Here is a 25,473-nt window from a genome sequence, read left to right as displayed (position 1 = left end):
TATATTTTTGCAAAAGGTGGGATTAGCCTTTAAACAAACTTGCAAAAGACATAAGCATGATATAAATACCATAAGCATATGTTTAATGATTTCAAATCAGTGTTTCCCAATAAAAAAAAAAAAAAACTGTTTCCTAGTATAGTTTCTAATTATATACTGTATGTACATGGAGACAGTCTAATTGGCAAACTAATCTAAAAAATGGCTAATCTGCATTTCTCAATATGTATTAAAATAATAAAATAACAAAAATAATTAAATGCAAGCATGTAAAAATGTAACAATTATATAAATGACTTGAAGGTAAACATTGTAGTAATAAATCAAGATATGTGCTCACTGAACATACGCTGTTCTTTATAGTTGAGTGACCATGATATATTGGCCTAAATTTCTACCTTGCAAGGCTCCACTAAACTCTATTTATTTGTAAAATGTCTACAAAATCCCATTTAAATTTTAGGAAAACAATACAACTCATTCTGTAAATTAAATTTGCTTTCATGCTGGCCTTATGCCATTGCCTATTTCACACATGCTTTGATTTGAATCTTAGTTCCCTTGTGTGTCAGCTTCTAATGTGTCATACATTATGTTGCCAAAAGTTTATAGATACCTGGCCATCATACCTTATGAGCTTGTAGGACATACTATTCCAAAAAGCCTTATACATTAAAGTGTTTACCCTCAAATGATAAATACTATCTAAAAGCATGGCTCACACTATTGGTTGTTTTTCTGAATCTGGTTCCAGCCTTTCATTCAGCCAAACAAGCTCTTGGAAAATTGGAAAGATGGTTTCTGATCTTTAAGATGGCAACGCTGCCCAGCCTAGTGTAGCCACCCTGATGTATATGCTCCCATTCAGGGTATAACCTTGATTCATAAGTGCTCCTTGCACTTACAGAACAGGCAGCAGTGAAGGAATCCTTTCGAAGAAACCTCTCGGCTGAATTGCTTAGATTGACAGTTGGCTCCACTCTGTTGTTCATTATGAGAAAGGGGATGGCATGTGCATTACTAGCAGATGCATTAATATTTACTCTGGGAAGGCTTTCCACAAGAATTTGGAGTTTGTTTGTGGAAATGTGTTCCCATTCAACTAAAAGAGCATTTTGATGTCATATACTGGCCTGCAATTGGTGTTTCAATTTATCCCAAAGATGTTCAATAGGGTTACGGTCAGACCATTTTAGTTCCTATGCATCAAACTCATTAAACCATATCTTTATGGAGTTGACTTTGTGCACAGTGACACAGTCATACACATTTATAATTCCATCACAGCCTTCCCTCACATCTGTGTCCCTATAAGAGTCTCCACTACATCTGTGTCCCCATCAGAGTCTCCACCCACATCTACGCCCCCATCAGAGCCTTCTCTCATATCTGTTTTCCCATCAGAGTCTCCCCTACATCTGTGTCTTCATCAGAGTCTCCTCCACATATGTGTCCCTAACAGAGTCTTACCCATGTCTGTGTCCCTATTCGTCTCCCCCACATCTGTGTCCCCATCATAGTCTCCTTGCACATCTGTGTCCCCCCCAGAGCCGTTCCGCACATCTGTGTCACCATCAGAGCCTTTCCGCACATCTGTGTCACCATCAGAGCCTTTACACACATTTGTTTCCCCTTCAGAGCCTTTCCACACATCTCTGTCCCCATCAGAGCCTTTCCACACATCTGTGTCCCCATCAGAGACATTCCACACATCTGTGTCCCCATCAGAGCTATTCCACACATCTGTGTCCCCATTTAGAGCCCTTCAACACATCTGTGTCCCCATCAGAGCCTTTCCACACATCTGTGTCCCCATCAGAGCCTTTCCACACATCTTTGTCCTTATCAGAGCCTTTCTGCACAACTGTATCCCCATCAGAGCCTTTCCACACATCTGTGTCCCCATCACAGTCTCCCCCACATCTGTGTCCCCCATCACAGTCTCCCCTACATCTGTGTCCCTCATATCTGTGTCCCAATCTGAGTTTCGTAGTGTCTGCAGGCTCGAGAAAACATAAAAGCGGGCTGGATGTGGCCCATGGTTCAGGGGTCTGGAGACCACTGGTCTAGAATATATTTGTATACCGTAATTATAACCGTACTCTTTTGTGGAAACACTTAAACTCAATACCTTGGAGGGGTGTCCATAATATTTCGGTCATATAATGTAGGTAAGCAACTTTGAAAGGGGGAAAAAAAATATTCAACTCTCTTGATACACGGTATGAAGGGGCAAAAGTGCTCTACAAATTCAGCATATAGGGAAACACCTAAACATTGTCAAACCTGGGCTGTAAGAGTGCTGCTCTTGCATTACAAGGACAGAAAATAAAAATTGTTCATTGGGTGCATGTGTTGATTTTTAAAGCTTCTCATTTTCAGACTTATTTGTTAGGGCTTATTCAATTGGGTGAGTAGAGGCAGTAAAGGTAGGCAGTTTAGCTGTGACTTTACCACCCTCAGATGGCCTACCTAAACATAGAAATGCACCCACTGTGGTCTGTATACATGCCATTGCAAAAATTAAAACGCATTTGGTAGGAAGTACCACTTGATTCAAGTGCTACAAAAGCCCTGTAACTGCGGGCAATGCATAGAGTTGCTGTGTGGTGGGTTAGCAGTTTTATGGTCAAAACAGGCACTATGGAGGCTTCATATCACCTCTTCACTTCCCGTCAAGTGAGGAGAAGCATTACTAGCCGTATTTGTGACCAAGCTTTTAGACTGGAGTTCTGCTTAAATAGATTACAAATAGCTATTTTGTTTTCCTAAATGCCACGTCTGCATTCTATGATCGTGAATGGGGTTACTGCCATGTGTTATCGTTTTCCTTTAATCTTAATACATTTTGATGTTACCAGCAGCAGATGTGAATAATTTCCACAACTGATCTCTGTGACAAAGACAAAGCATCAAGGGCTAAACTTTGATTCTTCGGCATTGTACTGAGTCTACGTTAACCTCCAGCATGTAGGACAGGGCCACGTGCCAGGGCACAAATTTAAAGGACTACTTTATGCCTAAGGAACAATGTATTATTTAGAAGTATGGTAAAGGCCAACTCTATCATTAAGTGTGCATTTACACCAGAACATGGTGCGATAAACCCGCATTCTGTGCGCATTTCTCACAACGTGTGCAAAATACACTGCAGTTGCAATCTGCAGCGGGTGCCAATGTTTAAGTGAAGCTTTACTCTCCCAATGAACATTGATTCATTTTATGTTTCAATGTTTTTATTGGTTTCAGAAAAAGGGTAGACAAAGTCACAAACAATCCGTGACTGTTAAAAAAGTCAAAATCCTTTAGAACATGTATCATGGTACATACATTCACAATACTTCAACATTATCATCTATAAATGGTAGGGATCCTCAATACCGACTGTAGCTGTGCTGGCCTGTCTGGGCCGCATTGCCCCCCCCCCCCCGACACCCAATTGGTAGCAAACTTCGTCTCAAGGAAGAAAGCAACCCGCCTGACCCCAGTCTTTATTTCTATAGCAATCTGTTGAGGTACCCACCCTCTCCATCATTGAATAATTTTAATCTTCATGCTGATAGCATTAGTTAATAGATAGGAAAGTATATTATACCTGTATTTACTTGTTTTATTTTACATTTTTTTTTTTACATTTTTTCAGTTACTTCCTGGTTTCTTGCCTAGTCAAATGATGTCATACATCCCAGGAGTCTTCAGGAGGGGAGGAGAGGTTTTTTTTTTCAGCTAAGCACACTGTTCTACATGCATGCTTGAGCTAAGGGCAGTTGGATTCCAGGAAGTAATTGCTTCACAAATCATTTGCCCTTATTCAAGATGGCCACGGCCAAAAATACCAGAGGGGGTTTTTTAAAGTGATTCCTCAACAAAATAAAGCATAGGTGATTGGTTGATGAAGAGGTTTGCTTTGAATATTACAAATTAAATAGTGTTTTTTTGTTTTGTAGTACATGCAGTGGAGATGAGCCTGTTTCCTTTTTGTCTTGTAGTAAGTTGAGTCACATGACAGTTTATATCTTTTTTGGGACCCCGGTGGTAACATTTCATTTTCTGTAATTTAAATCTCTTCCCCCTTCTTGGTAGCCTAAATGTAGCTGCCACTCGTTATCTCAACTAGACTTGTCAGGTGTTTATCATACATCAGCTTTTTCTCAACATTTTAACATGAAGGAACCCTTGAAATAACTTTCCAATCTCAGGGAATCCTTGCTAATATTTACTATCTCTGAAATACAAGATTTCTAGGGAGGTGAAAAAAAAACATCTTGCGTTTACAGACAGGATTTCCCTGGAAGGCCTTCCCAGGAGGCAGCTGTGAGGCACTGGCTACATCACCAGTGCCTTGAAATAGCTAGTGGGATTTAAAAAATGTAAGTCTCTAAATAATTATTTTAATTTCAAATAACTAAAATGATAATTTGAGAACAGCTTGCAGAGTTGCATGCACCAGGGTTTTTTGGTTTTCGAAGAAAAAAGGTCCACTTTAAAGCCCAACTCCAGATACAACAAAAAAAATCTACCCTTGCCGTGGAGGTCTCCCTTGTACTACAGGGGTTAAATGCTCTTTAAAAGAGAAGTATGGAATTTGTTTTTTCGGTCTGATGCTGCATCTGTCCCCTGCCGGCTCTAAGACTAAGAACTGACGAACATCGCTCGGTTCTCAAAATTCCTTGAGCAGAGAGTTAGTGACTGTCAGTTGCCTCTCTGCTCTTACCCCCCTCCCGCGTACACTGGGCTGTAGAGGGGGTGAGAGTGGCTGGCTCAGGCTTTCACAGAGAGGCTGAGCCGGGTCCTGGTCCATGCATGTGGGTAAATCCCGACCATATGGTGGCGATCTTTCTTGAGTCTGGACTGGCTCTGTGATATCATCCGACAGCAGGCTTCAGCCTGCTGTCTGCTGAAAATGGGTCACAGGAGTGCAGAACGAACTGCACTCCTGTGATCCACAGGATAAGTAAAGCCAAACAAGCGTTGGCTGTACTTTTCCTTTAAGTATAGAGATGTATGGATAAAGTGTAATACCTACTTTTTGCTTCACTATAACAGGGTCCCTCCAGTGGTGTGATCAATGGTCCTGCAAAGACTCCTTTCTAGGGCACTTTCTGCCACAGTTACTCTTCACATACAATGCAAGGTTAATAGCTGTTCATTGTATGTGATGATGTCAGGGGGCCACCCATAGACTAGAGTTTCAAGGAGAAGAGTACAGCGCTGTAACTGACAAAGCGGGGCTTAGAGTATGTAATACTGTCTGGTCTTGATAATGTACAGGTAACCCTTGCATGCTGGGAGGAGGCGTCCCACTGCTAGGGTAGAGTTTGTCTAATTCCCGGAATTAGGCTTTAAAGGTAAAATCTGGGAATGAGTGAATGGAAGCCTTACCTCCATTGTCCTCCATGATAGAGTGTGATGTGTGCTGCAGGCACAGAGAACTCCCTATCTACTGTGATACTATCAAAACCGTGCTGTATATTACATTCTCCAAACCATCCCACTGTTTACACTATGCTGACATGGACATACTCTAGCCTTCCCCATTCTATACGCTGGGCAGTACAGTACACGCTCCACTGTGAATGCTGTGCTGCCCTTCATTATTTACTGGGAATTGCCATAGTATTGTAATTGTAATAATATATTACAGCTACAAATTACAATTATTTAATCCAGAAGTACTTCTATCATTCCATCAGGACCAGTTTTACCCTGGTCAATAAATTGCCACCCATTGGCTACTATAAACATACAGTATTTACCCAGTTTAATAATTCCAAATTAAGTAAAATAAGAAGTGTTCTCTGTAAAAGGTGTGATGATAGCAGAGAGGGGTTATTTTGCCGCCAGATGCTATAACCTGCAGGCTCCAGTGATAAAAATCAATGCCAAGATGGCAGTTGCATGCTATGATCCAGCCTGGCACAGCCACTGCCTCTTGTCATCCTCTCAAGTCCTTTGCTGCCCTCTACGACTGCCAGTATGATGCCAGTTAGTGCACATCACACATCCGGAAGCACACAGGTAGACCTTCACATTTAAGATTCAATAAACATCTCCTGCCGATTCCTGATGTGAAATTTAGATAGAACGTACAGTTATCCTTTAAATGGCTGCGGCATCTGAAGATTACAGTGACAAATAGCACATAATGTAATTGTTTCCTGCAGGGGGACGCTGCACCACAGACAGTTAGTTTAAGTTTTCCTACCAAGAAATTAATGACACCTCTGATAATTGCCATTTATTTGAAAAATTTCCCTTTTCCTTGCCCTCTATTTTTTATTGTATTTTTTTTCTTGACTATCTGGTTTCCTAGTTTAAAATGGGTTTTAAATATTTTACAGGCTGCTCTAAAGTTTTACTTAAAGTGGTGTAAAATGATAATGTAGGCTGTATAAAATGTTATAGTGTCTTTTAATCTGTAATGACTCTCCCAGTTCAGTAATTAAACTACACGCCATGATGGCTCCAGTTATTGCAAGGTCTTTTGCAACGTTGATGCTTAAAAATGCTTATATTATTGGGCTTGTTATTGGGCTAAAAGATAAAAAAGCAGCATTAGACATAGTCAGCCATATAAATTTGAGTGTGAAATAAATATGTATAGCTGTCTTCCTCCAGAGCAAAATGTTTACTCTTCCCAGTGTAGGCTTGAATTTTACTGGCTAATAATAGGCTGAATGTTTTATTTTTGGATACTTTTAAATTAAGCCCAATGTAAATGGAAAATGCTTCCTTCAAAAGGAACTGAACTCTGAAAGCTATCCCCAAAAAGGACTTTTCCCTATTACTGACTTACCATGCCTTCTTTTGCACTGTGTTTGTATGTAGAGTCTGCAATCTTCGTAGAGGCAGGCCTTGCTTCCTCATGTCAGAGCCTCCAGCAAGGAGAAAAGTGAGCAGAATAGCAGTGATATCACCAAATCTCTCTCCCACTCCCCTGAGACTAGCAGTCAGAGGCAGCAGTGCCTTAGATCTCACACTGCGGATATACATTTATGAGGCTGTAGGTACAGGGGTGCCCAGGCACACTTACAAAGAAGGAAGAACACTGCTGTTTTTCAGAGGGAATTCAAGACGAAAGGTACGTTTTCAGAGTACTGCTTTGGCACAGTTAAAATTGTGTCTATGCAGTACCATGTTAGGCCCTATAACATAGCAATTCTGTAGAGTCTGCAATCTTGGTAGAGGCAAGGGTTTGCTTCCTCATGTCAGAGCCTCCAGTAAGGAGAAAAGTGAGCAGAATGGCAGTGATAGCACCAAATTTTACTCCCAATCCCCTGAGACTAGCGCTCAGAGTCAGCAGTGCCCTAGATCCCACACTGCAGATATACATTTACGAGGCTGTAGGTACAGGGGTGCCCAGGTACACTTAAAAAGAAGGAAGGGTACTGCTATTTTTCAGAGGGAATTCAAGACAAAAGGTACATTTTTAGGATACTGCCTAGGCACAATTAAGATTGTGCCTATGGAGTACCATGTTAGGGCCTATAACATAGCAATTCTGCCCCTTTTGAGATCCAGTTTAAAAGAAAATATATTTGTGGGTAATAACCTATATGCACCCAAAAATAATTTATCTGTTTTTGGTAGTTAATCTAAAAAAAGGTGTATGAAGCTAAAAAACCACAACCACCCGCCCGGCGCTCATGGATTGAATATATGAGTATTTAGGGATGTTTTTGGTAGTTGCTGGGGATTGCAGCTATCTTTTTTTTTTCTTTATATCTCTTGGGGGGAGTCTTGGTTTGCACACCTGATGTGGTCATTATGAGGAGAACCTACTTTCCCTGCTTGATTTTGAGGGGTGTTTTTTTATATTATGGTAAAAAAACAGTAGGAGCTGAAACCTACACAGGTGGGCTGGAACACCCATAGCTTCCAGGTGGACAGGAACAGTTGGGAGATGTGAATTTTCACAGGCCAACACATTTTGGTGCTTCAAATGTTAGACCTGTTCTTGACCCACTGATTTCATAAATGGCACCAATTTTTCCCTATCAGTTCTAGTTTTGGATGAACAGTATAAATATTATATACCACTCTTCACTCTGGTCGTCTGCGAAAAATGAGGATATAAATATAGCAAAATATGTTGAGATGATTCAGGCAGCACCATTGTGAAGTAGCTACAACCTCTATGGTGCTCGATCTGCAAAAATATGAGTGGATGGGGTTTTACTTTACACTGTATTCCAAAATAAAAGGTTATTTTGTATGTCCATAACACAATTACATTATTCCCACCAGAATTTTCTGTAGATTGGCTTTTCTCAACCTGGAATCCTTCACTTATTGCCATGAGTTCCTTGGTCAGTTAACGATTTCTGCCTTTTAGATAAGTAATCACTGATACCAAAGATCTCTTTAGCTATCTGTAAGGGGGCATTTTTACAAGTGACCAATACTGTAAGGGATCAATCTTCTACTGACCAGTACAGATAAGAGCATACTTTCCAATGACCACAAGTGCCATGGGGCCCTGCTCCCACTAACTGTCGGTTTAAGGGGGCCCTTACCTTATTTACCACCATTGTAAAGGAGGCACTTTCCACTGACAACCATAGTGAGGAAACACTGCAATTTTCATTGGGTTTCTTGCTAGGTTTTTTATTTTGTTTAATTTCATTATCATTATTATTACTGAAAAATATGTATTATATAGAGTAGTCCCTAGGGCACAAAACACAAATGCTTATTCTTTTATTTTTTCCTTTATCTACAACTTACTGTTCACACTAACGTGCCATGTGGTGTGGATATAATAACTATTACCAGGAGTTCCCTGAGACTTGAAGGTTATTTCAAGGGTTTCTCCATGTAAAAAACTTTGAGAAAGGCTGTTGTAGACATACAGTAAGGTACTGGGTATATATTGCAGTAACCTGCTTTTTCAAATAGTTTGACATTAGCAAACATTATGAAATTAGCAAACATGAATAGAAAGTTTCTCAACATAACACAATCCTCTTCTAGGGTTTGTCACAAGGCAAATGTTCTTTGTGACTGTGGCAGAACGCACGTATTGCTCCCCTTTGTAGAGAATAACTACTTTTCATGACATGTAAACATTTTCTGTACATAGAGTACTCTTTCAGAATTTGAATTTAATAAAGAAAAATAAATAATCCAAATATAATGTGTCGCTGTTGTATTAAAATAAAGCAAGCATGTTAAACTCCCATTAAACAGCGGACTCTACTAAGAGGGAAGATCTTTTAGTGGCATGTTATGTGTAATGGGGGTTGTGACGGGAGTCACTTTACTTGAGGGGCCCGTGGAACCCAGCTTACCTTTGAGAGCTTTGGAAACCCATTTTCCAACTCCCCAGCCCCTCTTATGTCTAAGTCACCCTGTGTCTTTTAGGGGCACAGGGTGACCATGAAAATGACGGACAGCTACTTAATGGACACTGAGAATATGGTTTGGATTACTTAAAATGGGACAGTAATATCTATCAACAATATCTCTCCAGAAATATATGAAGACTATTCCTGGTCTGTTTGATTCTGAACATGTTCATTTAAAGAGCTGGTCACATTGGCCTCTGTTCCATGTTCTTCAATGTAAGAGACAGACAGTCTGTTAATGGTGGTCTCCTGCTATTGTCTGTGTATTGAGGTGTTATGTGTTTTCTGGTAAGAATGTCTGTCCCATTGTTAATTGTTAATTAACTCACCTATTTTTTCTGTCCAGCTGGCTAAGTAAATAGTTCAGTTTAATTATGTTTCTGTATACAATTTAATCTGCATATGATAATGTAATCAGGCTCACCTAACCTGTGTGTGGTATATATTGTGTGTGAGTCTGTTCAATAAATGTTCTAGATCTTATACAAATTATTCTCGGCTAGTTGTGTATGGGGGCGGCTAGAATATCTGATATCCATGTTCAAGACTGAAGGAAGCAGTATTCTGCCCACAAGCGCATTGTGTGGTCGCGGTTCTGTTACAGGGGTCATGCCTACTACCATTATAGCACTCAGGTGTTTAAAGTATGTTTATGTGTAATAGACCTGAGTGATTGAACACCGCCGATCGCTCAGTTCTGACAGCCCCCCGAGCAGAGAGCTGCTGACTGTCAGTCACAGCTTTCTGCTCTGTCCCCTCCTTGCTCATTGGAGCGCTGGGCTGTGGAGGGACCGGGTAGTGGCCAGGTGTCGGTCCAGGCACCTGGGGGATCCCGACTCCATGGTCGTGATGACGCGGTTCCTGGACTGACACCTGTGATGGCAGCCGAGAGCGGACTTCCGCCCACTCTCTGCTGAAAACGGCTCACAGGAGTGTAGAAGGAGGTGCAGATCGAGCTGTCACAGGAGTGCAGATCAAGCTGTCACAGGAGTGCAGATCAAGCTTTAGCTGTACATCTCCTTTAATGGACAACTATACTTTTAATAAAGTTGTCCTTTAATTAATTTCCACTTATGCAGGCTACATTTGCATGGACAATTAGGAGGCAACGTTTAGAAAATCTTGCAAGCAGAGAAACCTCAGCCCTATGCAAACAGCCATGGCTGCAGTCAGATTTGTAACCTGTATAAATAAATGGTTAGCGCCATTGCTGTTCACCTGAGCACTTGCATGCGAATAGAACCTTTTACTGGGGCTGGATGCAGACAGTTTACATCCAGGGACACCTGTTCTGGCCACACAGTTGTAGGTGATTGGTCAATTTGCATGTGGGCATTGCATCCGGAACTTAATATACAGGTGAATCTCAAAAAAATTGGAATATCATCAAAAAGTTAATTTTATTCAGTAATTTAATTCAAAAAGTGAAACATATATATCATATAGATTCATTACACACAGGGTGATATATTTCAAGCATTTATTTCTTTTAATCTTGATGCATATGGCTTACAGCTAGTAAAAATACAAAATTCAGTATCTCAGAAAATTAGAATATTGTTAAACAGACTCATGGTGTCACACTCTATTCAGCTTTCCTGAGCCTTTAAATGGTCTCTCAGTCTGGTTCAGTAGGTTACACAATCATGAAGAAGACTGCTGATTGACAGTTGTCCAGAAGACAGTCATTGACACCTTCCACAAGGAGGGTAAGTCACAAAAGGTCATTGCTAAAGAAGCTGGCTGTTCAGAGTGCTGTTGAAAGTTGAGTGAAAGGAAAAAGTGTGGTTAAAAAAAAAGGTGTACAAGCAACAGGGATAACTGCAGCCTTGAGAGGATTGTGAGGCAAAGGCCATTCAAGAATTTGGGGGAGTTTTACAAGGAGTGGACTTCGGCTGGTGTCAATCCTTCAACACACTGACGTATCCAGGACATGGGCTTTACCTGCGGCATTCCTTGTGTCAAGCCACTCCTGAACCAGAGACGACGCCAGAAGCATCTTACCTGGGCTAAGGAAAAAAAGGACTGGACTGTTGCTAAGTTGTCCTCTTTTCAGATTTTCCTCATTTCAATTGGAAATCAAGGTCCCAGAGTTTGGAGTAAGAGTGGAGAGGCACAGAATCCAAGTTGCATGAGGTTGAGTGTAAAGTTTCCACAGTCAGTGATGATTTGGGGAGTCATGTCATCTGCTGGTGTTGGTCCACTGTGTTTTATCAAGTCCAAAGTCAGCGCAGCCCTCTACAAGGACGCTATCAAAGCAACCTGGGCTTCCATAACACCTCAGCAGTGCCACAGGCAGATCACCCTAATGCCACCCTGCATTGACGCAGTAATTAATACAAAAGGAGTCCCGACCAAGTATTGAGTGAATACTATACTGTACATGGACATCATTTTCAGTAAGCCAACATTTCTGTATTAAAATCCTTTTTTTATTGGTCTTATGTAATATTCTAATTTTCTTAGATACTGAATTTTGGGCTTTCACTATCTGTAATTCATAATCATCAAAAGAAAGAAATGCTTGAAATATATAATTCTGTGTGTAATAAATCTACCGTATATAATATATGAGTTTCAATTTTTGAATTGAATTACTGAAATAAATAACTTTTGATGATATTCTGTTTTTTTTTTTTAGATGCACCTGTATGTCCACCTAAAGCTCAATGCAGTACATACCCATGATAAACTATTTGTAATAGCCATAACCTCCAGTGCCATTATTCTTGGCAGCTTGATGAAAGGCCCATTCCTAGCCTGCTGATTTGACAATGAAGAGGCAGCAGGACTCCCCACCTAAAGGCATGTGCACACTGTTAGATTGACAACAGTGTGTAGAACAATACAGCAGAATTAGTTTAAGGCAGGGCTTTTTTTTCTCAGAAAATAGGTGCAGGAACTCAACCATGACCCCCCCAATACCCCCCCTCCCACACACACCCTTAAAGCCGCACCAAATAGTGGCTGTGGTTAAATTACACTAACAGTAGCAGGGTCCTAAAAGGGCATTAAATACCAGGAGTGCATTACATACATAGTGCAGACTTCAGTGGTGCGCTAAATGCGAAGTTCAGGGATGCATTATGTGCAGAGTTCAGGGATGCATTATGTACAGAGGGCAGAGTTCAGGGGTGCGCTACATGCAGATTTCAGGGATGCATTATATACAGAGTGCAGAGTTAAGGGATGTGCTATGTGCAGAGTTTAGGGATGCATTAAGTGCAGAGTTCAGGGGTTCCCTGCATACAGAATGCAGAGTTCAGGGATGAGCTACACACAGAGTGCAGAGTTCAGCCTTCTTCCACAGCTGCTTGCCTCTGCATTCTCTATCCATATCTCACTTTCTGATCTTTGCATTTAACCCCCCACCACGGCCCCTATATTCTCCCCCCCTCTTTAAAAGCTCCACCATCTTCCACCTCACTTTTCTGGTTGTATTAAGCTGAAGCACCCAGGCGACTCTTGTACCTCCCCGCACACTGTAGGTGGCTCCACCTCTCTCACTTGCAGGGAGATCATCCCGGGGGGGGGGGGGGTGTTGGCATCCGCACTGCACCACGGGCACCTGCATCTCCCTTGTCCCCATCCTACAGTTAGTGGGAGCCGCTTGGCAGGTTAGATCTATGGGAACTTTTGGAGACAAGCTGTCTCTTGTAAACACAAAAGCTGGATTTATGTGTTTACAAGCAATAGTGGTGAGCAGGGAGCAGAGAGCCTGAGCCAGAGGTGGTGGAGTTCCACCAAGTTCCAGCTAAAAAAAAAGGCTCTGGTTTAAGGTAATGCCCTTTTCTCCCACAGTCTAAACCTGTTGTGCTGTATTTTAAAGGAAGCTAATATAAGTATTTAAAGACTTAAATAAGCTTTATTAAAATCTCCTCTTTTTTAATAAATACATAACAGGATTTAGTGGCGTGTTTTTACATATGCCTGAAGTTTAGCTTTAAGCCTTATTTTAAGTACATGACCCCTGTAAACAGCGGAAAGATCAGTAGCAGAATGCACATTGTTTAGAAAGCTACTGAATTATTTCCACTTCCTTGATGGCCGCTTATAAATCTGCCACTTGACTTAGATATCCGACCAGCCCTTCTAAGCTATCTCCCTGTTATGTTACAGTCAGATGAAAGCAAGTATGGTCGCCCTCTTTGAACGGCCCTCTTTGTTTGTCCGCATTTGATTGCGATCCAGAGTAACATTTGTCACATTAATGGGAATGCATAATTTCACGGTGAGATGATCCGCTCGTTTGAACAGTCATTCGCTGTAATTAGCGGGCGCAGTCGCCCAGGACCATCCCCTGTGACTGCTAATTCTTTCTCTTGTAAATCCCTCACTTGGGAAAATTGTCATAACGGTGATATAAAAGTAAATGCACAAATAAATCATTATGTTTACATCCCTTTATCTGCAGGCCATTTACATTAGACCTTTCAAGGAACAGGACTGGCACCTGCTGCTTAAAAAACACACAGGCATTAAAATTACAAAATACACAATATTAAATATTCATTATTTTGGGCATGTAAAGTAAATATAAACCTCTATCACTAAAATCTCATATAAACTTTTAACATAATAATGTAATTTCAAAAAATATTTTTAAATCTGGCATCTTTCAATAGAATAATTCCTGTTGATCATGCCTTAAAGTTCATTTTCAGGCACTTCCTCTATAGGGTGATTACTGTCTCCCAGTTGTGCTCCTGATGCATGACCCCTGATGTGTGGCTTTGCCAAGGCACATCAGGCAGCTGTGGCCGGCCGTTGTGCGGATTTTATGATTATCTTATGGCTTCATCCCTTTTTTTACTGTGCAAAACTGAGCATGTCAGGCAGACAGCTATCATTTTCACAATGTAGTCAGCAATGGCATTCCTTGCATATGCTAAATCAGCCTTTTTCAACAAGGGTGCCTTAAAGGATTCTTCAGGGGTGCCTCATGAAAATTGTAAATATGACCCAAAAATTGTATACACGGCAGCGGCTGGATGAAGCCTGCCTTTTAGTTACAAAAAGCCACGGGTTTCCATTGTGCACCATTATGACCTTCTAGCTGCCAACCAGCTAATGACCAATGACACCATCAGTTGATAAGAAGGATTTTAATTGCTTGCATAGCATGCTTGTTTGACCCTCCCCTGCCTCTCTCCATCAATTTTAGGGTCACATTAGCTGGGTGATGGGGAAAACTTGAGGAAGAAGAGTAACATTGGAATACTAGTCAATACCAACTTACACCTCTAACGTTAGGTGTCCTACATGTGTGGATAATGCTGCATTATGTAAAGCTATTAGAAACATTTTTGCATTTTAGAATGGGGGGCCTCAAGACTGTCCATAATTTTAAAGGGTGCCTCGAGAATGTTCATAATTTTAAAGCGTGCCTTGACTGAAAAAAGGTTGAGAAACACTGCTCTAAATGGACAAGAGTTTGTGGATACCTGTGCATCATACCTACTACATTGAAAAAATTATCAGTTCAGGTGTTTCCATTGAAGAATACTATTAATACAAAAGATAATTTAGAAAATTGTGTATTTGCCAACTTCGTGGCAACAGTTTGGGGGAAGGCCCTTTTCTGTTCCAGTATGACTGCACATAAAACCAGCTCCAAATGGACACTGCTTGATAATGATGAGTTTGGTGTAGAGAAGCTCAAGTGGTTTGCACAGAGCCCTGACTTCAATTTTACTAAACAGTTTGGGATGAATTTAAACGTCCATTTGGACCCAGGTTTTCTCATTCACCTTATGCAAATGTTTTTTTTTTTTTTTTTGGCTAAACAGCCACAATTTTCAACAGACATACTCCAAACTCTTGTGGAAAGCCTTCCTAGAAGAGGGGAGGCAGTTTTACTAGTAAGGGCAGCTCTATATCAATGTAGATGGTTTTGAAATTAAATAGCCATACTCAACAAGCTCACTCAAACTGTAGGTGTGATGGTCAGCTGCCCACATACACTATATTACCAAAAGTATTGGGGCACCTGCCTTTACACGCACATGAACTTTAATGGCATTCCAGTCTTAGTCCATAGGGTTCAATATTGAGTTGGCCCACCCTTTGCAGCAATAACAGCTTCACCTCTTCTGGGAAGGCTGTCCACCAGGTTTAGGAGTATAGCTATGGGGATGTTTTACCATTCTTCCAGAAGCACATTTGTCAGGTCAGGCACTGATGTGCACCAGAAGGCCTAGCTCACAGTCTCTGCTGTAATTCACCCCAAAAGTGTTCTATCGGGGTGGAGGTGCAGGCAGTCAAGTTCCTCCACCCCAAACTCACTCATCCATTTATTTTATGGACCTTGCTTTGTGCACTGGGCCAAATCATTTGGTGTGAGGGGGGGGGGGGTTATGGTGTGGGGTTGTTTTTCAGGGGTTGGGCTTGGCGTCTTAGTTCCAGTGAAGGGAACGTTTAAGGTGTCAGACATTTTAGACAGTTTCATGCTGTGGGAACAGTTTGAGCATGGCCCCTTCTTGTTCCAGCATGACTGTGCACAAACAAGGTCCATAAAGACATGGATGAGCGAATTTAGAGTGGAGAATTTAGAGTGGAAGAACTTGACTGGCCTGCACAACCCGATAGAGTCCTATCCTCAACCCGATAGAACACCTTTGGGATGAATGAGAGCAGAGACTACGAGCCAGGCCTTCTAGTCCAACCTCAGTGCCTGACCTTACAAATGTGCTTCTGGAAGAATGGTCAAATATTCCTATTGACACATTTCTAAACCTTGTGAACAGCCTTACCAGAAGAGTTGAAGCTATTATAGCTGCCAAGGGTGGGTCATCTCAATATTGAACTCTATGGGCTAAGACTGGGATGCCATTAAATTCCCATAAAGGCACGAGTCACAATATTTTTGGTAATATAGTGTAGTTTTTGCTTTAAAATGTATGTCTCATTTTAGACTGTGGCAGCCTAGGAGGGTAGTCTTCTTGATAGGTTAATATTTTGGTGTTTCCATGATATTGTGTAGTTGTGCAATGCTGGTGCTCCTTTGTAACAATGAAAGCTGCCTTGAGGCTTTCCATATGCTGTCATTCTGTTCTGTACAACTGTACTTCTTGCTCTCTCCTTAAACTTTGTGCTGTGATTTATGTCAGCATTTTACATTCTAAATGCTCTGCATGAAGGCAAAACGTTCTGTGTTTTGGAGTTATGATAACTATGAAGCGTGATTGCAAGAACAGGCAGACTGTGTACTTAGCGTAGGTCTCAGAGAGAAGATCCAGCTGCTTGCAGATTCATCTTCTTTCAGAGCTGATGACTCCAGAGGCCATAGTTTTAAAGGACAATTCAAGCTGCAACTTTCTTTTTTTTAGCAAGAGGAAAAGTACCACATCTCCTGCAATAATTATTTATACTGTATGCATTTTGCTAAAGAGTCAGTCCATCCATAAATGGTATTTCAATTAAAGTTGGGTAATGGTGGTCTGAGTCTCATGTCGGCTTCTTATAGCTTTGTAAAGTGGTACATTTTTCCTGTTTTTTGACAAATCTAAGTAAAACAATTAAGTTGCTAAAAGTGAACCTGTGGCTAGGCTATGTACTTTTAAATATTATATAATATGACAGCTTAAATGCCCAACGAAAACCAAATAAAGGTATAAGCTATCCCAAGCGCTTCAAATGAGGACCACTCACCAATAAATAAATTGGCTATGCAGCTACTTAACTAAAACATATGGAGAAAGATATATAATAGATAGATACTCAGCAATATCCCTATATATATATAGTAGCGCAAACTTGTCAAGAAGCAAGTGCCAAAAAAATACTGTGCCCACTGCACAAAAGTCCGAAATGCAATAGATGTCACATAGGCAGCAGGAAAAAGTTCAGAAATGACTCAAACAGTCCATAATCCTTCACTCTATCTCCTGGGATGATAATGTACGAAGACGTGTTTCTCAAAAGGATCACCACCACCACCGTGCTCCAAGGGGGGAGGAGAATTGCCCACTCACCAGATGCTGTGGCCCAACCCACTTCCGTGTTTGAGCATTCAGGCTTATAATGATGGTCACTGGTCCAGAGTATCCACAACAGGAATCACACCAGCACAGTCAAAAAAAGCTCAGCAGCATATGGGGAGGAGAGAACATAATCCCAATAGCGTGATACCGTTTAAAAGGGTTTTATTAAATAAAATAAAACATAAGGTAACACACTCACATGTCTTGTATGTCATCAAACGCAAAAAAACAGTCACGAATAGGGGAGGGATGCCCTTCGGGAGATGATGTCCAGGCTCCACGCCGTGGACGCCGCGCCTTCTGGGTAATCCGAACTCCTCTTACACAGCCTGGTTACACCGCCTGGTCACGCCCCGACGCGTTTCGTGATTTCCACTTCTTCCCCGGGAGCGTACTTTTAAATATTCCTAAAGAGGAGCTCAAGGCTCCTTCAGAAAAAAATAATAAATACTATAGCTGCTGATTTTTATTATTTAGAACACTTATCTGTCCAGGAATCAAGCGGTGTCGTCATCCGATCTGATTTTTCAAATGGCTATCGGGTGCTGCCACGCCATCTCCACTAAGGGAAACTGGCAGTGAAGCCTTTGCGGCTTTACAGCTGGTTCTCTACTGCGCATGCGCGGAGCGCTTTGTGAATAGCCTGGCTGCGGGCAAAAGGAGAAGGGGGTTCCGAAAACCAGGTACCCCCCCAAAAGGTGCGAAATATGGCAGCGGAGGAAGGGGGCAGACAAGCGGAGCTTCCCCTTTTGGCTAAAGCTCAGCTTTAACAATCAGTAAACAAGTTTTAAAGAGGAACAAATCTGTAGTATGTTTTAGACATATTTTAAAATATTTTGCAAAATTTTCTTAAGCTGTACTCTGGACTGGAAAAAAATGACTCTTGTAGTGGGTCCCCAGCTGTACGGTAAGGGTTAGTTTTGCCTGGTGGAAAGGAAAAAGGTTAAATGGGAGCTCCAGCCACCTATAAAAAAAATAAATAAAAGTCAGCACCCACAAAAAGTGTAGCTGCTGACTTTTAAGAAACAGCCACTCACCTGTCCCACGGTCCAGCGGTGAGCTCACCCCAGCCGCCTTCATCCTTTGTCCTTCCGCAGCGCCGAAATCTTCACTATGGGCACCCGGCTGTCACAGTAGGTTGCTTACTGTGCATGTGTGTCCTGGATTGGTGGCTGCAGTCTTCTGGGATCTGTCAGTGTCCCAGAAGACTGCAGGGGGAGGGAGGGAGGAGAACTTCCATTGCTGAGTGCCGCAGTGCTAGGAATGGAATTGGGAGCAGGTACCTGTCAAAATCGAGTAACTGCCCCCCCCCCCTCTTAAGTGCAAATTGTGCAAGAGGACCGGAGGACGAGTTCCTTTTGGGTGGAGTTCCGCTTTACATACTTACCTTATTCCTCACTACCACATCATTATCCACACTGCACGATCAGTCTTCAGAAGCACTTCTCTGCCTGACAAGTTGCAGTCTCTGAAATCATTGTGTACAGGGCAGGACCAGTGGTCCTGTATTATACATGAGGATCCTGAGGGTCACCCACATCCCAGGAGCAATAGACAGCAGAGGACAGTGCCAGATGCTGGGGGGGGGGGGTGGTTAAGGAATTAAATAATTCACCTTATTTTAAATAAACTAAAGAATCTTGCACTAGTATTACTTTCCAAGAACTGCTGCATTCTATTATCTGAATACAAGATATATAATTATCAATACACAAAATAGGTGCACTGTCTGTTTAGGAACTATAAATAAAGATTTCATACAATAAATTACAAACTCAAAGGTGTGTTTACCTTTAAGTGCCAATAAAAAATATAGAGTTCTCATAATCCTCAAAATTCATAATAAACCACAGATTTAAGTGTGTAAGTGCAAAATCATAAGTGTACATAATCTTCACGCAGTGACACTGAATTACTACATTCATAATAAACAACTAAATGTAGCCAACACATAACTAAAAATCATCAAATGTTCATGCTATGTTTAGTACATCCGGAGACATCAACCAAAAAGTGATAAAAAAGGGTTTCTCGACTGGTTTCGCTATAAGAAATGTCTTCAGGGAAATATGTGAAGATGTTTCTTACGATGAAAGAACGTGGAGTCATATTGAAGTTCCAGACCACTATATATGATCATTTTTTGGTTGATGCACTGAACATAGCATGAACTTTATGATTTTTAGTTACAGTATGTATTGGCTATATTTAGTTGTTGATTATTATGAATTATGCATACTTATAATTTTGCACTTATGCACAAGAGTTGTGAATTATTATTTTGAGGATGATGAGCACTTTATCATTTTTATTGGCACTTAAGGGTATACACACCTATGAATTTTTAATTCACCTTATTTTTCAACCCTTAGACAAAACAAGCAATGAACCCATGCAGTGGTGGAAAGGACCCAGAGTTAAACTTCAAAGTATAAAACCCAGTTACTAAAATCTTCTATAGGTTTTACAATACTAATATAATTTTTAAAAGTTCGGTTGTGAGGTAGCATGTGACCTCCTCCCATGATGCAATGCTTGGCAATAGCGGCCATTTGCTAAATCCAAGTCAGATGATAGCAGGGTGCCAAAACCAGGTATTCTGGGAGGAAAGAGCAGCAGGGGAGTGCTCTAATGGTATATGGTATAAGTAGGGGGGGAATGACAGTCTCTATGATAGGGTGACGAGACGTCCCCGGGTCCAAGGACAGTCACCGGACTGAGGACACTGTCCCCGGACCAAGTCTGTCCCCGGTTTTGTCCCCGGATTCAGGCCCAGATTAACGTAGACAGGCTGGCTGAGAAACAGCCTGGTGTGCTCAGCTCTCTGTGTATTATGTAGTCCTGTGCCTAGCGCTCTGTGTATTATGCAGTCCTGTGCCCAGAGCTCTGTGTATTATGCAGTCCTGTGTCCAGCACTCTGTGTAATATGCAGTCCTGTGCCCAGAGCTCTGTGTATTATGCAGTCCTGTGCCCAGAGCTCTGTGTATTATGTAGTCCTGTGCCCCGCACTCTGTGTATTATGTAGTCCTGCGCCCAGCACTCTGTGTATTATGCAGTCCTGTGCTCAGCGCTCTGTGTATTATGTAGTCCTGTGGCCAGCACTCTGTGTATTATGTAGTCCTGTGCCCAGTGCTTTGTGTATTATGTAGTTCTGTGCCCAGTGCTCTGTGTATTATGTAGTCCTGTGCCCAGCGCTTTGTGTATTATGTTGTCCTGCGCCCAGTGCTGTGTATTTTGTAGTCCTGTGCCCGGCGCTCTGTGTATTATGCAGTCCTGCGCCATTTGCCAAAAAAATAAATATGTCCCCGGATTTCATTTAAATAAATCTGGTCACCTTACTCTATGACTTTGCTCTGAATAGACAAAGTGACAGACTCTCTTTAAGTAGGGATTGTTAATGGCATTCCCTGATATTTAGGGGACCACTGGAGGGAGCCTTTATAAATCTAATTGTGAAATAAACGTCAAAATATGAAAAAGCGGCCTGAAAAAATGTTAAAGTCTTATAAAAAATAATTTCAAGATCAGTGGTGAAAGATTAACTCTATTTTAACTCAAAGTAAATACTCTGTGGTCTCCCTTGAGCTAATCTTTGATATGTGACATTTATTCAGTGAAGCCTCATATCTCTTCTTTGTCTTGATTTCATTACCTGCAAGACACATAATTGTATGCTTAAATTATTTCCTATTGTAATTATAGGTATAAAGCAAAGATGAAAGCACAGCACAGAGGGCGATAAATATTGCATAGAGGTTTAATAAATGAATGTGCTTAGTTTGCATGTTACGATACACAGTATATATAAATCGGATCCTTTATTATTGATCAGGCAACAGGGTTTGACACTTTGTTGAACTTGAAATGGCTTAAAATATAACTAAATGCAAAACTTTTCTTTTAGTTTTGGAGATGTATTGGAACATCTATTATATTTTTATTGCTGTCTGTGTCCCTATTCGGGAGATTCACCCTCTCTTTTTGTCCTGTTTACCATTATCATTGAAAAAGAAAGTAAAAGAAAATCCCAATTTTGGGGTTTTCCCAGAAAAGTAATAGAGGGGAAATCTTCCAATGAGGACTATATTTCTGGTGACCTGGGGGGCCCCAAGAGATTGCCTTAATTTGCAGTGATCTCCTCCCACTTCCTGTTTTGGCTATTGGACAGAAAGTGAAGGGAAATCTCCCCAATGGGACCCAGATGGCAAAAATAAAACTGACAGGGGTTATAACCCTCCCTATACTTTGTCTGAAATGAAAACATTTGGGGTGGGGGAATCCATATTTATGGCCATGGTTTTGGCATATGACGTCAATCTGGCTCTTATAGGTTTGGTCAGATGACAATAAATCGTTGACCATATAGTGTATTTCAGGGCTTTGTTTTCAATCTTGACTTAGATGTACTTTTAACCTCTTTCGCACTTCAATTTGATGTCAATTTCGTTTGTGCTTCTTCTGCAGAAATGTTATTGGATAATTCCAGGCATTGAGTTAGTACTCTGTTGGAGGCTATATGTAGAAGGCATACATTACTTTAATGAGCCAGCTGTAATAAGGTGTAACACGATAGCACGTTCCATGTCTGATATTAAATATTAAATCACCTGCAGGTCTGTACAGAAACTGATCCTCCCAGCCTTTACTGAATCTGTGCCGTGTCTGAACTTGAGTCTCAAGACATTTCATGTTCAAGCCCACTTTAATCCTTTTTCTTATAGAATAATTGATTTCTCATTTTCTCTCTCTTCTAGGAAGAATAGAAAAATAGACAGGCTTGTCCTGAGGCTTCAATTTGTAAATATCACGGTAAGCTGGCTTTTCTTTTTTCATAAGGTTGCATTTTAATTTGAGTGTGTTTCTGTGCCGAGCTGGTTATTAATGAAGGTAAACGCTGTTTGTTAACTTTAGTGAAGGAAAGATTATAGGCTTAAACTTGAAGAGAAAAGCTAGTCTCAGCAATTTCTGGGAAGAAGAACTGAAGATTGACCTGCTGGAATGATATTACAAGTCTTAAAGTGAACCTGCTTTTGCCCATGCAGAGCACAGAAGGAGTCCACCTAAAGGGACCCTTCAATAAAAATTAAAAAATGGTAAACTGGTCTACCGGAAAAATAAGTGCAGGAATAGTTACCTTTCCTGCTGGTCACACCAGTATGCTGCCTCGTCTAATAGAAATCCTCCTCTAAAATCCACTAGGAATCTGACAGTTGTGGGAGTGTCGGTTACGTGAGCTCCGTGCAGCACTAAGTGGTTCCTCCTGCCAACCTCCATATCAATTCTCTATCCTGTAGTGAAGTGTAGTCAGGAGTAACCAACGAGCCTAAAGGCGACCAATTATATCAACATCATGAAAATGTTAGTTTCTCAGCTTTCTTCAAAGGAGAATTTTTGTAAATGGACTGGGCTTTAAAAAAGGTAAGTATTCCCTTTCTTCTTTTTCAGGTAGAGTTTTTTTGCCATTTTTATTTTTACTGACCAGGTCGATTTAACTGCCACCACTCCTTTCCCAACTGTACATACTTTCCATTTAGTATTATATCTGTGCTGCCACTGGGTACTTCTAGGTATGGGGAACATTACTCTTCTTCCTCCCACATGACAGTGATTGACCAGGGCCATCAAACAGGACAAGGAGCTACCGTAGTTCTCAGCACTGTGTCACCTCCAAAATTGTGATTTGGAGCCTACAAAGGATTTATATACATAAATAATAATAATTGATGTACATCGGGGCAGGCATATTTGCTCATCAGATACACCGGATATGTTACCAACTTTAAGACCCCGTTCACACTGGGGCGACCTGTCAGGCGACCTGGTCGCCTGACAAGTCGCCGTGGGTCGCCTGCCATAGAGCAGCACAGGACCCGTTCTAATAGGAGCGACAGAAGTCGCTCCGACTTAGAAAAAGGGTCCGGAGCTTCTTTGGGGCGACCTGGAGCGACCTGCATTGACTTCAATGATATGAAGTCTGTGCCGGCCGCTCCGAGGTCGTGGTGCGAGCTGCCCACCGCGACTTCACAGGTCGCCCCGGCAAGTCGGGTCGCCCCAGTGTGAACGGGGTCTTACACAATTGTTGAACTTTACTATTTCTCATAGTGCAAGTCTGTGCATCAGCCCTCTCTTTCAAAATAATGCACTCCCTTTGTGGCAAATATCTTATATCAACACTTTTATTTATTACAAGGATTTATGTAACTCCATCAATTTACGCAGAGCTTCACATACTATACATTTACATCATGGCATCAATGAGCTGACAATCTAAGGTCCCTATTTCACATGGACATACACATTTATTAGAGCCAATTTAGACACGAGCCAATTAACCTACCAACATGTCTTTGGAATGTGGTAGGAAACTGGAATACCCAGAGCAAACCCATATAAGCACAGGGAGAATATGCAGATAGTGTCATGACTTGGATTTAAACTGAAGACCTCAGTGCTGCAAGGCAGAAGTGCTGACCATTAAGCCACACTACTGCAAATAATTGTAAAATTAGATTGTAACATAAGTGACCAGCCTAACACAGGTGCCTGCACTTTATCATTGTCACTGTTAAGGACACTGTTCACTTTATGATGGCCTCATGTCCTGAAGTGTTACTAAACCCAGTAATATAAAAAAATGTTCATCACCCCCTCCCCCCCGCACTGACCACAGCTTTTAAATAATCTTTTTTACATTAAAATACTGCAGCTATATACCTTGTTAGCTGATCTGTCATGTGGTACTCTGCAGGGTCTGCCCTGAATCCAGAGTATTCATGTAGAAGGAGATTTTACTGCCTCTTGAAATCCTCAATAGCCCGTGTCCTCATGCTTTTATGGGAGGTGGATCATCCATCCATTTAAGATGTGACATCCCACCCACTGTGTTCTTTTTTATTACTGGGCATGGAGGAGGAGGGAGGGACTGGGCCGTAATTTAGGATCTGTATAAACGCCCACATATGTGATGTTTTTACCATGTGACCTGAATAGCTTAGCTAAAACCAGGAAGCTTTCTTTCCAGCAATAGAGACCAAACTGAGCATGTGCAGCTGAACTACACTTACTGTGTCTTATCTGAACTTGCCCAGAGTGAACGTGCTGGAGGGGGAGGATCTGTGCATACAGGTTCACACAGCCTTTTTACACAATGCAGAGAAATAATCACTTAAGTTACACAGTGAGTGTAACAAGCATGCTATTCTGCATCTATAGAACAGATTTTACTGTTGTGGGTTTAGTAACACTTTAACACAGAAAGTCTTCATTTAGAGAATATGTTTGTACACAGCCATTCATGTCTATGGGTGTCTGTATGTAAAACTTGGACTTCGCATGGAAGGAAAATGGCCAGAAAGTTTAAGTCGTAACGCATAATGCCTGCTTTTGCATAAGGCTTAAACAGCATCCTGCTTGGATTGGTTTTAGGGTTTAGGTCAAGCTCTTAAAAAATAACATGCAGCAGAGTACAGTAGAACACTGTGTATACTTACCTTTCCATTGGCCTGTTTCTCTTACCTTCCAAGGCTACAGTGCTGGCTCAGAGGAGAGGTAGGAGAAACAGGCTGTCAGAGAGATGATTATACATTTGTCTTCTTTTCGAGCAGTGTGCAGGTTTTATATCTTTAGAGAAGTGGTTCTCAACGTTAGGGAGACTGGGTCCCCGGTAAATTCTTCCAAAACTTTCCATGCCCCAACATGGCCATAATCAGTGGGTAGATCATGTTAGACCTGTCGCTGACCCCCATTCTAAACCTGCCCCACCCTATCCATAACTAACAAAAAAAAAAAAAAGTTTGGGCTATATATACACTTTAAATTCATAATAACGTATTAACATAAGTATGTATAGGGCTGATCCATTAAGATACCTTATGAGATAAAAAATAGCACACAATTGCAGCTGTATCCCACAGTGACCAATCAAATTCCTGTGTAATATTTCCCCAAAAATAAATGGCAAAATCTGATTGGACACTATTGGTTATAATTCTAGTTCAATTATTTGTATTCTCATTTTTTATGTATTGTCCCTGGAGCAGATATGTTTTGCACAGTGGTTTGTCACATGAGAGCTGTCATCAATCAGAATGGATACAAACGTACAACAAACAATTTCCACCTGGGAGGCTCCATGCACACTAAAG

At 41.2% G+C, this 25,473-nt stretch overlaps 1 protein-coding gene across 2 annotated transcripts in view; it reads left to right on the top strand.

Moving 5' to 3' along the window:
- TSPAN9 (tetraspanin 9) overlaps positions 1 to 25,473 on the top strand; it is a 989,451-nt gene that overhangs the window by 76,017 nt on the left and 887,961 nt on the right. For both annotated transcript variants that reach the window (XM_082255249.1, XM_082255248.1), the window contains exon 2: positions 22,084 to 22,138. The gene's annotated coding sequence lies outside the window, so the exon portion shown is untranslated. The remainder of the gene's footprint in view (positions 1 to 22,083; positions 22,139 to 25,473) is intronic.

Source organism: Pelophylax lessonae, assembly GCF_965119305.1.
Source record: "Pelophylax lessonae genome assembly, chromosome: 4".
Classification (NCBI taxonomy): domain Eukaryota; kingdom Metazoa; phylum Chordata; class Amphibia; order Anura; family Ranidae; genus Pelophylax; species Pelophylax lessonae.
The sequence above is the reverse complement of the archived record's forward strand: the minus strand, read 5'-3'. Positions and strand labels throughout refer to the sequence as shown.